The sequence below is a fragment of the Chiloscyllium plagiosum genome, unplaced genomic scaffold (genome assembly GCF_037043375.1).
Source record: "Chiloscyllium plagiosum isolate Xiang-an unplaced genomic scaffold, Cpla_swu_hap1 HiC_scaffold_41, whole genome shotgun sequence".
NCBI classification, from domain to species: domain Eukaryota; kingdom Metazoa; phylum Chordata; class Chondrichthyes; order Orectolobiformes; family Hemiscylliidae; genus Chiloscyllium; species Chiloscyllium plagiosum.
In genome coordinates, this window is record NW_028270179.1 from 405,464 (window position 1) to 418,848 (window position 13,385).

Below are 13,385 nucleotides of genomic sequence, written 5' to 3' on the forward strand. Positions count from 1 at the left end.
GAGAGACCCAGGGTTGGCGGGGGGTGTGGGTGGTACCCAGCCTGAGAGGGGTCGGTCAGTGTCCCAAAAGCCGCTTTCGTATCCCAGTGTAAACGGCTTTGTGCCGGGATTTGGTGGTTTCAGTCCCTCCCCCAAGTTGTCCTTTCGATTTCGGGAATGGGGAAGGTCCATGCCAGTCATATCCCCCTGACAACCACTTCCTCACTGGGTGACTCAGCGCAGTGCCCAGCCTCCAACCCGAAAGCAGGAAACATCCAAATGCAGTTTGTGCAGCGAGTCTAACTGCTGCAGACACCAGCAGGATCCAAGCGGGAGGTACACTCCTGTCGCACCAGTATCTGCAGCTCACTCCTCCAGCCCATATCACCGTATCGTGGTGATCTGACAGCACTCGGATCCCAGAGGGTATCGGCTGGTCCTGGGGAGATCACTGAGCTGGAAACGCAGACTGCCCCTTGACGGGGACAGAGGTGAGTGCTGCTGTCTCACTCAGCCAGGGACCCGGGTTCGGTTACAACCCTATCCTCATCCAACAGTCCGTGTGGGGCTGGCACATTAACCCGTCAGCAATCCCTCCCACGATCCGAACCCTGCGCAGGCTGGGGATGGGGAGTTGTGCCAGTGTTCACCACCAACCACATCGAAGCGATTCCAAAATTAACCCAAACAAATAAATCAATTCACAATTCAGACATTACATCAGGCAGAGAGGACATTACAGAGCCACAAATCAGGAGGGTACAGTAATGTAGCGGTTATATTCCTGGTTTGGGATGTTAGAGGGTACAGTAATGTAGGGGTTATATTCCTGGTTTGGGATGGTAGAGGGTACAGTAATGTAGGTGTTATATTCCTGGTTTGGGATGGGAGAGGGTACAGTAATGTAGGGGTATTATTCCTGGTTTGGGATGGCAGAGCGTACAGTAATGTAGGGGTTATATTCCTGGTTTGGGATGGAAGAGGGTACAGTAATGTAGGGGGAATATTCCTGGTTTGGGATGGTAGAGGGTACAGTAATGTAGGGGTTATATTCCTGGTTTGGGATGTTAGATGGTACAGTAATGTAGAGGTTATATTCCTGGTTTGGGATGGTACAGGGTACAGTAATGTAGGGGTTATATTCCTGGTTTGGGATGGTACAGGGAACAGTAATGTAGGGGTTATATTCCTAGCTTGGGGGTGATAGTGGGGACAGGAATGTAGGGGTTATATTCCTGGTTTGGGATGGTAGAGGGTACAGTAATGTAGGGGTTATATTCCTGGTTTGGGATGGTAGAGGGTACAGTGAGGTAGGGGTTATATTCCAGGTTTGGGAAGGTTGAGGGTACAGTAATTTAGCGGGAATATTCCGGGTTTGGGATGGTAGAGGGTACAGTAATGTAGGGGTTATATTCCTGGTTTGGGATGGTAGAGGGTACAGTAATGTAGGGGTTATATTCCTGGTTTGGGATGGCAGAGGGTACAGTAATGTAGGGGTTATATTCCTGGTTTGGGATGTTAGAGGGTACAGTAATGTAGGGGTATATTCCTGGTTTGGGATGGTGGAGGGTACAGTAATGTCGGGGGTATATTCCTGGTTTGGGATGGTAGAGGGTACAGTAATGTAGGGGTTATATTCCTGGTTTGGGATGGAAGAGGGTACAGTAATGTAGGGGTTATATTCCTGGTTTGGGATGTTAGAGGGTACAGTAATGTAGGGGTTATATTCCTGGTTTGGGATGGTAGAGGGTACAGTAATGTAGGGGTTATATTCCTGGTTTGGGATGGTAGAGCGTACAGTAATGTAGGGGTTATATTCCTGGTTTGGGATGGAAGAGGGTACAGTAATGTAGGGGGTATATTCCTGGTTTGGGATGGTACAGGGAACAGTAATGTAGGGGTTATATTCCTGGTTTGGGATGTTAGATGGTACAGTAATGTAGAGGTTATATTCCTGGTTTGGGATGGTACAGGGTACAGTAATGTAGGGGTTATATTCCTGGTTTGGGATGGTTCAGGGAACAGTAATGTAGGGGTTATATTCCTAGCTTGGGGGTGATAGTGGGGACAGGAATGTAGGGGTTATATTCCTGGTTTGGGATGGTAGAGGGTACAGTGAGGTAGGGGTTATATTCCTAGTTTGGGAAGGTTGAGGGTACAGTAATTTAGCGGGAATATTCCGGGTTTGGGATGGTAGAGGGTACAGTAATGTAGGGGTTATATTCCTGGTTTGGGATGGTAGAGGGTACAGTAATGTAGGGGTTATATTCCTGGTTTGGGATGGTAGAGGGTACAGTAATGTAGGGGTTATATTCCTGGTTTGGGATGGGAGAGGGTACAGTAATGTAGGGGTTATATTCCTGGTTTGGGATGTTAGAGGGTACAGTAATGTAGGGGTATATTCCTGGTTTGAGATGGTGGAGGGTACAGTAATGTCGGGGGTATATTCCTGGTTTGGGATGGTAGAGGGTACAGTAATGTAGGGGTTATATTCCTGGTTTGGGATGGAAGAGGGTACAGTAATGTAGGGGTTATATTCCTGGTTTGGGATGGTAGAGGGTACAGTAATGTAGGGGTTATATTCCTGGTTTGGGATGGTAGAGGGGACAGTAATGTAGGGGTTATAATCCTGGTTTGGGATGGTAGAGGGTACAGTAATGTAGGGGTTATATTCATGGTTTGGGATGCTAGAGGGTACAGTAATGTAGGGGTAATATTCCTGGTTTGGGATGGTAGAGGGTACAGTAATGAAGGGTTTTTTTTCCTGGTTTGGGATGTTGGAGGGTACAGTGATGTTGGGGTTATATTCCTGGTTTGGGATGGTAGAGGGGACAGTAATGTAGGGGTTATATTCCTGGTTTGGGATGTTAGAGGGTACAGTAATGTAGGGGTTATATTCCTGGTTTGGGATGGTAGAGGGTACAGTAATGTAGGGGTTATATTCCTGGTTTGGGATGGGAGAGGGTACAGTAATGTAGGGGTTATATTCCTGGTTTGGGATGTTAGAGGGTACAGTAATGTAGGGGTATATTCCTGGTTTGGGATGGTGGAGGGTACAGTAATGTAGGGGGTATATTCCTGGTTTGGGATGGTAGAGGGTACAGTAATGTAGGGGTTATATTCCTGGTTTGGGATGGTAGAGGGTACAGAAATGTAGGGGTTATATTCCTGGTTTGGGATGGTAGAGGGTACAGTAATGTAGGGGTATATTCCAGGTTTGGGATGGTAGAGGGTACAGTAATGTAGGGGTTATATTCCTGGTTTGGGATGGTAGCGGGTACAGTAATGTAGGGGTTATATTCCTGGTTTGGGATGGTAGAGGGTACAGTAATGTAGGGGTTATATTCCTGGTTTGGGATGGTAGAGGGTACAGTAATGTAGGGGTTATATTCCTGGTTTGGGATGGTAGAGGGTACAGTAATGTAGGGGTTATCTTCCTGGTTTGGGATGGTAGAGGGTACAGTAATGTAGGGGTTATATTCCTGGTTTGGGATGGTAGAGGGTACAGTAATGTAGGGGTTATATTCCTGGTGTGGGATGGTAGAGGGTACAGTAATGTAGGGGTTATATTCCTGGTTTGGGATGGTTGAGGGTACAGTAATGTAGGGGTTATATTCCTGGTTTGGGATGGTAGAGGGTACAGTAATGGAGGGGTTATATTCCTGGTTTGGGATGGTAGAGGGTAAAGTAATGTAGGGGTTATATTCCTGGTTTGGGATGGTAGAGGGTACAGTAATGTAGGGGTTATATTCCTGGTTTGGGATGGTAGAGGGTACAGTAATGTCGGGGTTATATTCCTGGTTTGGGATGGTAGAGGGTACAGTAATGTAGGGGTTATATTCCTGGTTTGGGATGTTAGAGGGTACAGTAATGTAGGGGTTATATTCCTGGTTTGGGATGGTAGAGGCCACAGTAATGTAGGGGTTATATTCCTGGTTTGGGATGGAAGAGGTTACAGTAATGTAGGGGTTATATTCCTGGTTTGGGATGTTAGAGGGTACAGTAATGTAGGGGTATATTCCTGGTTTGGGATGGTGGAGGGTACAGTAATGTAGGGGGTATATTCCTGGTTTGGGATGGTAGAGGGTACAGTAATGTAGGGGTAATATTCCTGGTTTGGGATGGAAGAGGGTACAGTAATGTAGGGGTTATATTCCTGGTTTGGGATGGTAGAGGGAACAGTAATGTAGGGGTTATATTCCTGGTGTGGGATGGTAGAGGGTACAGTAATGTAGGGGTTATATTCCTGGTTTGGGATGGTTGAGGGTACAGTAATGTAGGGGTTATATTCCTGGTTTGGGATGGTAGAGGGTACAGTAATGTAGGGGTTATATTCCTGGTTTGGGATGGTAGAGGGTACAGTAATGTAGGGGTTATATTCCTGGTTTGGGATGGTAGAGGGTACAGTAATGTAGGGGTTATATTCCTGGTTTGGGATGGTAGAGGGTACAGTAATGTAGGGGTTATATTCCTGGTTTGGGATGGTAGAGGGTACAGTAATGTAGGGGTTATATTCCTGGTTTGGGATGGTAGAGGGTACAGTAATGTAGGGGTTATATTCCTGGTTTGGGATGGTAGAGGGTACAGTAATGTAGGGGTTATATTCCTGGTTTGGGATGGTAGAGGGTACAGTAATGTAGGGGTTATATTCCTGGTTTGGGATGGTCGAGGCTACACTAATGTTGGGGTTATATTCCTGGTTTGGGATGGTAGAGGGTGCAGTAATGTAGGGGTTATATTCCTGGTTTGGGATGGTAGTTGGTACAGTAATGTAGGGGGTATATTCCTGGTTTGGGATGGTAGAGGGGACAGTAATGTAGGGGTTATATTCCTGGTTTGGGATGGTAGAGGGTACAGTAATGTAGGGGTTATATTCCTGGTTTGGGATGGTAGAGGGTACAGTAATGTTGGGGTTATATTCCTGGTTTGGGATGGTAGAGCGTACTGTAATGTAGGGGTTATATTCCTGGTTTGGGATGGTATAGGTACAGTAATGTAGGGGTTATATTCCTGGTTTGGGATGGAAGAGGGTACAGTAATGTAGGGGGTATATTCCTGGTTTGGGATGGTAGAGCGTACTGTAATGTAGGGGTTATATTCCTGGTTTGGGATGGTATAGGTACAGTAATGTAGGGGTTATATTCCTGGTTTGGGATGGTAGAGGGTACAGTAATGTAGGGGGTATATTCCTGGTTTGGGATGGTAGAGCGTACTGTAATGTAGGGGTTATATTCCTGGTTTGGGATGGTAGAGGGTACAGTAATGTAGGGGGTATATTCCTGGTTTGGGATGTTGGAGGGTACAGTAATGTAGGGGCTATATTCCTGGTTTGGGATGGTAGAGGGTACAGTAATGTTGGGGTTATATTCCTGGTTTGGGATGGTCGAGGGTACAGTAATGTTGGGGTTATATTCCTGGTTTGGGATGGTAGAGGGTACAGTAATGTAGGGGTTATATTCCTGGTTTGGGATGGTAGAGGGTACAGTAATGGAGGGGTTATATTCCTGGTTTGGGATGGTAGAGGGTACAGAAATGTAGGGGTTATATTCCTGGTTTGGAATGGTAGAGGGTGTAGTAATGTAGGGGTTATATTCCTGGTTTGGGATGGTAGAGGGTACAGTAAGGTAGGGGTATATTCCTGGTTTGGGATGGTAGTGGGTACAGTAATGTAGGGGTTATATTCCTGGTTTGGGATGGTAGAGGGTACAGTAATGTAGGGGTTATATTCCTGGTTTGGGATGGTAGAGGGTACAGTAATGTAGGGGTTATATTCCTGGTTTGGGATGTTAGAGGGTACAGTAATGTAGGGGTTATATTCCGGGTTTGGGATGGTAGAGGGTACAGTAAGGTAGGGGTATATTCCTGGTTTGGGATGGTAGTGGGTACAGTAATGTAGGGGTTATATTCCAGTTTTGGGATGGTAGAGGGTACAGTAATGTAGGGGTTATATTCCTGGTTTGGGATGTTAGAGGGTACAGTAATGTAGGGGTTATATTCCTGGTTTGGGATGGTTGAGGGTACAGTAATGTAGGGGTTATATTCCTGGTGTGGGATGGTAGAGGGTACAGTAATGTAGGGGTTATATTCCTGGTTTGGGATGGTTGAGGGTACAGTAATGTAGGGGTTATATTCCTGGTTTGGGATGGTAGAGGGTACAGTAATGTAGGGGTTATATTCCTGGTTTGGGATGGTAGAGGGTACAGTAATGTAGGGGTTATATTCCTGGTTTGGGATGGTAGAGGGTACAGTAATGTAGGGGTTATATTCCTGGTTTGGGATGGTAGAGGGTACAGTAATGTAGGGGTTATATTCCTGGTTTGGGATGGTAGAGGGTACAGTAATGTAGGGGTTATATTCCTGGTTTGGGATGGTAGAGGGTACAGTAATGTAGGGGTTATATTCCTGGTTTGGGATGGTAGAGGGTACAGTAATGTAGGGGTTATATTCCTGGTTTGGGATGGTAGAGGGTACAGTAATGTAGGCGTTATATTCCTGGTTTGCGATGGTAGAGGCTACACTAATGTAGGGGTTATATTCCTGGTTTGGGATGGTAGAGGGTGCAGTAATGTAGGGGTTATATTCCTGGTTTGGGATGGTAGTGGGTACAGTAATGTAGGGGTTATATTCCTGGTTTGGGATGGTAGAGGGTACAGTAATGTTGGGGTTATATTCCTGGTTTGGGATGGTAGAGCGTACTGTAATGTAGGGGTTATATTCCTGGTTTGGGATGGTAGAGGGTACAGTAATGTAGGGGTTATATTCCTGGTTTGGGATGGTATAGGTACAGTAATGTAGGGGTTATATTCCTGGTTTGGGATGGTAGAGGGTACAGTAATGTAGGGGGTATATTCCTGGTTTGGGATGGTAGAGCGTACTGTAATGTAGGGGTTATATTCCTGGTTTGGGATGGTAGAGGGTACAGTAATGTAGGGGGTATATTCCTGGTTTGGGATGTTGGAGGGTACAGTAATGTAGGGGCTATATTCCTGGTTTGGGATGGTAGAGGGTACAGTAATGTTGGGGTTATATTCCTGGTTTGGGATGGTCGAGGGTACAGTAATGTAGGGGTTATATTCCTGGTTTGGGATGGTAGAGGGTACAGTAATGTAGGGGTTATATTCCTGGTTTGGGATGGTAGAGGGTACAGTAATGTAGGGGTTATATTCCTGGTTTGGGATGGTAGAGGGTACAGAAATGTAGGGGTTATATTCCTGGTTTGGAATGGTAGAGGGTGTAGTAATGTAGGGGTTATATTCCTGGTTTGGGATGGTAGAGGGTACAGTAAGGTAGGGGTATATTCCTGGTTTGGGATGGTAGTGGGTACAGTAATGTAGGGGTTATATTCCTGGTTTGGGATGGTAGAGGGTACAGTAATGTAGGGGTTATATTCCTGGTTTGGGATGGTAGAGGGTACAGTAATGTAGGGGTTATATTCCTGGTTTGGGATGTTAGAGGGTACAGTAATGTAGGGGTTATATTCCGGGTTTGGGATGGTAGAGGGTACAGTAAGGTAGGGGTATATTCCTGGTTTGGGATGGTAGTGGGTACAGTAATGTAGGGGTTATATTCCAGTTTTGGGATGGTAGAGGGTACAGTAATGTAGGGGTTATATTCCTGGTTTGGGATGTTAGAGGGTACAGTAATGTAGGGGTTATATTCCTGGTTTGGGATGGTTGAAAGTACAGTAATGTAGGGGTTATATTCCTGGTTTGGGATGGTAGAGGGTACAGTAATATAGGGGGTATATTCCTGGTTTGGGATGGTAGTGGGTACAGTAATTTAGGGGTTATATTCCAGGTTTGGGTTGATTGAGGGTACAGTAATGTAGGGGTATATTCCAGGTTTGGGATGGTAGAGGGTAGAGTAATGTAGGGGTATATTCCAGGTTTGGGATGGTAGAGGGTACAGTAATATAGGGGTTATATTCCTGGTTTGGGATGTTAGAGGGTACAGTAATGTAGGGGTTATATTCCAGGTTTGGGATGGTAGAGGGTACAGTAATGTAGGGGTTATATTCCTGGTTTGGGATGGTAGAGGGTACAGTAATGTAGGGGTTATATTCCTGGTTTGGGATGGTATAGGTACAGTAATGTAGGGGTTATATTCCTGGTTTGGGATGGTAGAGGGTACAGTAATGTTGGGGGTATATTCCTGGTTTGGGATGGTAGAGCGTACTGTAATGTAGGGGTTATATTCCTGGTTTGGGATGGTAGAGGGTACAGTAATGTAGGGGGTATATTCCTGGTTTGGGATGTTGGAGGGTACAGTAATGTAGGGGCTATATTCCTGGTTTGGGATGGTAGAGGGTACAGTAATGTTGGGGTTATATTCCTGGTTTGGGATGGTCGAGGGTACAGTAATGTAGGGGTTATATTCCTGGTTTGGAATGGTAGAGGGTACAGTAATGTAGGGGTTATATTCCTGTTTTGGGATGGTAGAGGGTACAGTAATGTAGGGGTATATTCCAGGTTTGGGATGGTAGAGGGTACAGTAATGTAGGGGTATATTCCAGGTTTGGGATGGTAGAGGGTACAGTAATGTAGGGGTTATATTCCTGTTTTGGGATGGTAGAGAGTACAGTAATGTAGGGGTTATATTACTGGTTTGGGATGTTAGAGGGTACAGTAATGTAGGGGTTATATTCCAGGTTTGGGATGGTAGAGGGTACAGTAATGTAGGGGTTATATTCCTGGTTTGGGATGTTAGAGGATACAGTAATGTAGGGGTTATATTCCTGGTTTGGGATGGTAGAGGGTACAGTGATGTAGGGGGTATATTCCTGGTTTGGGATGGTAGAGGGTACAGTTATGTAGGGGTATATTCCTGGTTTGGGATGGTTGAGGGTACAGTAATGTAGGGGTTATATTCCTGGTTTGGGATGGTAGAGGGTACAGTAAAGTAGGGGTTATATTCCTGGTTTGGGATGGTAGAGGGTACAGTAATGTAGGGGTTATATTCCTGGTTTGGGATGGTAGAGGGTACAGTAATGTAGGGGTTATATTCCAGGTTTGGGATGGTAGAGGGTACAGTAATGTAGGGGTTATATTCCTTGTTTGGGATGGTAGAGGGTACAGTAATGTAGGGGTTATATTCCTGTTTTGGGATGGTAGAGGGTACAGTAATGTAGGGGTTATATTCCTGGTTTGGAATGGTAGAGGGTACAGTAATGTAGGGGTTATATTCCTGGTTTGGGATGTTAGAGGGTACAGTAATGTAGGGGTTATATTCCTGGTTTGGGATGGTAGAGGGTGTAGTAATGTAGGGGTTATATTCCTGGTTTGGGATGTTAGTGGATACAGTAATGTAGGGGTTATATTCCTGGTTTGGGATGGTAGAGGGTACAGTAATGTAGGGGTTATATTCCTGGTTTGGGATGGTAGAGGGTACAGTAATGTCGGGGTTATATTCCTGGTTTGGGATGGTAGAGGGTACAGTAATGTAGCGGTTATATTCCTGGTTTGGGATGTTAGAGGATACAGTAATGTAGGGGTTATATTCCTGGTTTGGGATGGTAGAGGGTACAGTAATGTAGGGGTTATATTCCTGGTTTGGGATGGTAGAGGGTACACTAATGTAGGGGTTATATTCCTGGTTTGGGATGGTAGATGGTACAGTAAAGTAGGGGTTATATTACTGGTTTGGGATGGTAGAGGGTACAGTAATGTAGGGGAATATTCCAGGTTTGGGAGGGTAGAGGGTACAGTAATGTAGGGGTTATATTCCTGGTTTGGGATGGTAGAGGGTACAGTAATGTAGGGGTATATTCCAGGTTTGGGATGGTAGAGGGTACAGTAATGTAGGGGTTATATTCCTGGTTTGGGATGGTCGAGGGTACAGTCATGTAGGGGTTATATTCCTGGTTTGCGATGGTTGAGGGTACAGTCATGTAGGGGGCATATTCCTGTTTTGGGATGGTAGAGGGTACAGTAATGTAGGGGGTTTATTCCTGGTTTGGGATGTTAGAGGGTACAGTAATGTAGGGGTTATATTCCTGGTTTGGGATGGTAGAGGGTACAGTAATGTAGGGGTTATATTCCTGGTTTGGGATGGTAGAGGGTACAGTAATGTAGGGGTTATATTCCTCGTTTGGGATGGTATAGGGTACAGTAATGTAGGGGTTATATTCCTGGTTTAGGATGGTAGAGGGTACAGTAATGTAGGGGTTATATTCCTGGTTTGGGTTGGTAGTGGGTACAGTAATGTAGGGGTTATATTCCTGGTTTGGGATGGTAGTGGGTACAGTAATGTAGGGGTTATATTCCTGGTTTGGGATGGTAGAGGGTACAGTAATGTAGGGGTTATATTCCTGGTTTGGGATGTTAGTGGGCACATTAATGTAGGGGTTATATTCGTGGTTTGGGATGGTAGAGGGTACAGTAATGTAGGGGTTATATTCCTGGTTTGGGATGGTAGAGGGTACTGTGAGGGAGGGGTTATATTCCTGGTTTGGGATGGTAGAGGGTACAGTAATGTAGGGGTTATATTCCTGGAATGGGATGTTAGAGGGTACAGAAATGTAGGGGGTATATTCCTGGTTTGGAATGGTAGAGGGTACAGTAATGTAGGGGTTATATTCCTGGTTTGGGATGTTCGAGGATACAGTAATGTAGGGGTTATATTCCTTGTTTGGGATGGTTGAGGGTAAAGAAATGTAGAGGTTATATTCCTTGTTTGGGATGGTAGAAGGTACAGTAATGTAAGGGTTATATTCCTGGTTTGGGATGGTAGAGGGTACAGAAATGTAGGGGTTATATTCCTGGTTTGGGATGGTAGAGGGAACAGTAATGTAGGGGTTATATTCCGGGTTTGGGATGGTAGAGGGTACAGTAATGTAGGGGTTATATTCCAGGTTTGGGATGGTAGAGGGTACAGTAATGTAGGGGTAATATTCCTGGTTTGGGATGGTAGAGGGTACAGTAATGTAGGGGTTATATTCCTGGTTAGGGATGGTAGAGGGTACAGTAATGTAGGGGTTATATTCCTGGTTAGGGATGGTAGAGGGTACAGTAATGTAGAGGGTATATTCCTGGTTTGGGATGGTAGAGGGTACAGTAATGTAGGGGTTATATTCCTGGTTTGGGATGGTAGAGGGTACAGTAATGTAGGGGTTATATTCCTGGTTTGGTACGGTAGAGGGTACAGTAATGTAGGGGTTATATTCCTGGTTTGGGATGGTAGAGGGTACAGTAATGATGGGGTTGCATTCCTGGTTAGGAATGGTAGAGGGTGTAGTAATGTAGGGGTTATATTTCTGGTTTGGGATGGTAGAGGGTACAGTAATGTAGGGGTTATATTCCAGGTTTGGGATGGGAGAGGGTACAGTAATGTAGGGGTTATATTCCTGGTTTGGGATGGTAGAGGGTACAGTAATGTAGGGGTTATATTCCAGGTTTGGGATGGGAGAGGGTACAGTAATGTAGGGGTTATATTCCTGGTTTGGGATGGTAGAGGGTACAGTAAGGTAGGGGTATATTCCTGGTTTGGGATGGTAGTGGGTACAGTAATGTAGGGGTTATATTCCTGGTTTGGGATGGTAGAGGGTACAGTAATATAGGGGGTATATTCCTGGTTTGGGATGGTAGTGGGTACAGTAATGTAGGGGTTATATTCCAGGTTTGGGATGGTAGAGGGTACAGTAATGTAGGGGTATATTCCAGGTTTGGGATGGTAGAGGGTACAGTAATGTAGCGGTTATATTCCTCGTTTTGGATGGTCAAGGGTACAGTAATGTAGGGGCTATATTCCTGGTTTGGGATGGGAGAGGGTACAGTAATGTAGGGGCTATATTCCTGGTTTGGGATGGGAGAGGGTACAGTAATGTAGGGGATATATTCCTGTTTTGGGATGGTAGAGGGTACAGTAATGTAGGGGATATATTCCTGGTTTGGGATGGTAGTGGGTACAGTAATGTAGGGGATATGTTCCTGGTTTGGGATGGTAGAGGGTACAGTAATGTAGGGGTTATATTCCTGGTTTGGGATGGTCGAGGTGACAGTAATGTAGGGGTTATATTCCTGGTTTGGGATGGTAGAGGGTACCATAATGTAGGGGTTATATTCCTGGTTTGGGATGGTATAGGGTACAGTAATGTAGGGGTTATATTCCTGGTTTAAGATGGTAGAGGGTACAGTAATGTACTGGTTATATTCCTGGATTGGGATGTTAGAGGGTACAGAAATGTAGGGGGTATATTCCTGGTTTGGAATGGTAGAGGGTACAGTAATGTAGGGGTTATATTCCTGGTTTGGGATGTTAGAGGGTACAGTAATGTAGGGGTTATATTCCAGGTTTGGGATGGTTGAGGCTACAGTAATGTAGGGGTTATATTCCTGGTTTGGGATGGTAGAGGGTACAGTAACGTAGGGGTTATATTCCTGGTTTGGGATGTTAGAGGGTACAGTAATATAGGGGGTATATTCCTGGTTTGGGATGGTAGAGAGTAAAGTAATGTAGGGGTTATATTCCTTGTTTGGGATGGTAGAGGGAAAAGAAATGTAGAGGTTATATTCCTTGTTTGGGATGGTAGAGGGTACAGTAATGTAAGGGTAATATTCCTGGTTTGGGATGGTAGAGGGTACAGAAATGTAGGGGTTATATTCCTGGTTTGGGATGGTAGAGGGAACAGTAATGTAGGGGTTATATTCCTGGTTTGGGATGGTAGAGGGTACAGAAATGTAGCGGTTATATTCCTTGTTTGGGATGGTAGAGGGAACAGTAATGTAGGGGTTATATTCCTGGTTTGGGATGGTATAGGGTACAGTAATGTAGGGGTTATATTCCTGGTTTGGGATGGTAGAGGGTTCAGTAATGTCGGGGTTATATTCCTGGTTTGGGATGGTAGAGGGTACAGTAATGTAGGGGTTATATTCCTGGTTTGGGATGGTAGAGGGTACAGTAATGTAGGGGTTATATTCCTGGTTTGGGATGGTAGAGGGTACAGTAATGTAGGGGTTATATTCCTCGTTTTGGATGGTCAAGGGTACAGTAATGTAGGGGTTATATTCCTGGTTTGGGATGGGAGAGGGTACAGTAATGTAGGGGTTATATTCCTGGTTTGGGATGGGAGAGGGTACAGTAATGTAGGGGTTCTGTTCCTGGTTTGGGATGGTGGAGGGTACAGTAATGTAGGGGTTATATTCCTGGTTTGGGATGGTAGAGGGTACAGTAAGGTAGGGGTTATATTCCTGGTTTGGGATGTTAGAGGGTACAGTAATGTAGGGGTTATATTCCAGGTTTGGGATGGTAGAGGGTACAGTAATGTAGCGGTTATATTCCTCGTTTTGGATGGTCAAGGGTACAGTAATGTAGGGGTTATTTTCCTGGTTTGGGATGGTAGTGGGTACAGTAATGTAGGGGTTATATTCCTGGTTTGGGATGGTAGAGGGTACAGTAATGTAGGGGTTATA

At 45.1% G+C, this 13,385-nt stretch overlaps 1 protein-coding gene across 1 annotated transcript in view; it reads left to right on the forward strand.

Annotated features, from left to right (window-relative positions):
• The first annotated feature begins 304 nt into the window (after positions 1-304).
• gjz1 (gap junction protein zeta 1) overlaps positions 305-13,385 on the forward strand; it is a 109,523-nt gene continuing 96,442 nt past the window's right edge. Inside the window, exon 1 of the mRNA XM_087981815.1 lies at positions 305-470. The gene's annotated coding sequence lies outside the window, so the exon portion shown is untranslated. The remainder of the gene's footprint in view (positions 471-13,385) is intronic.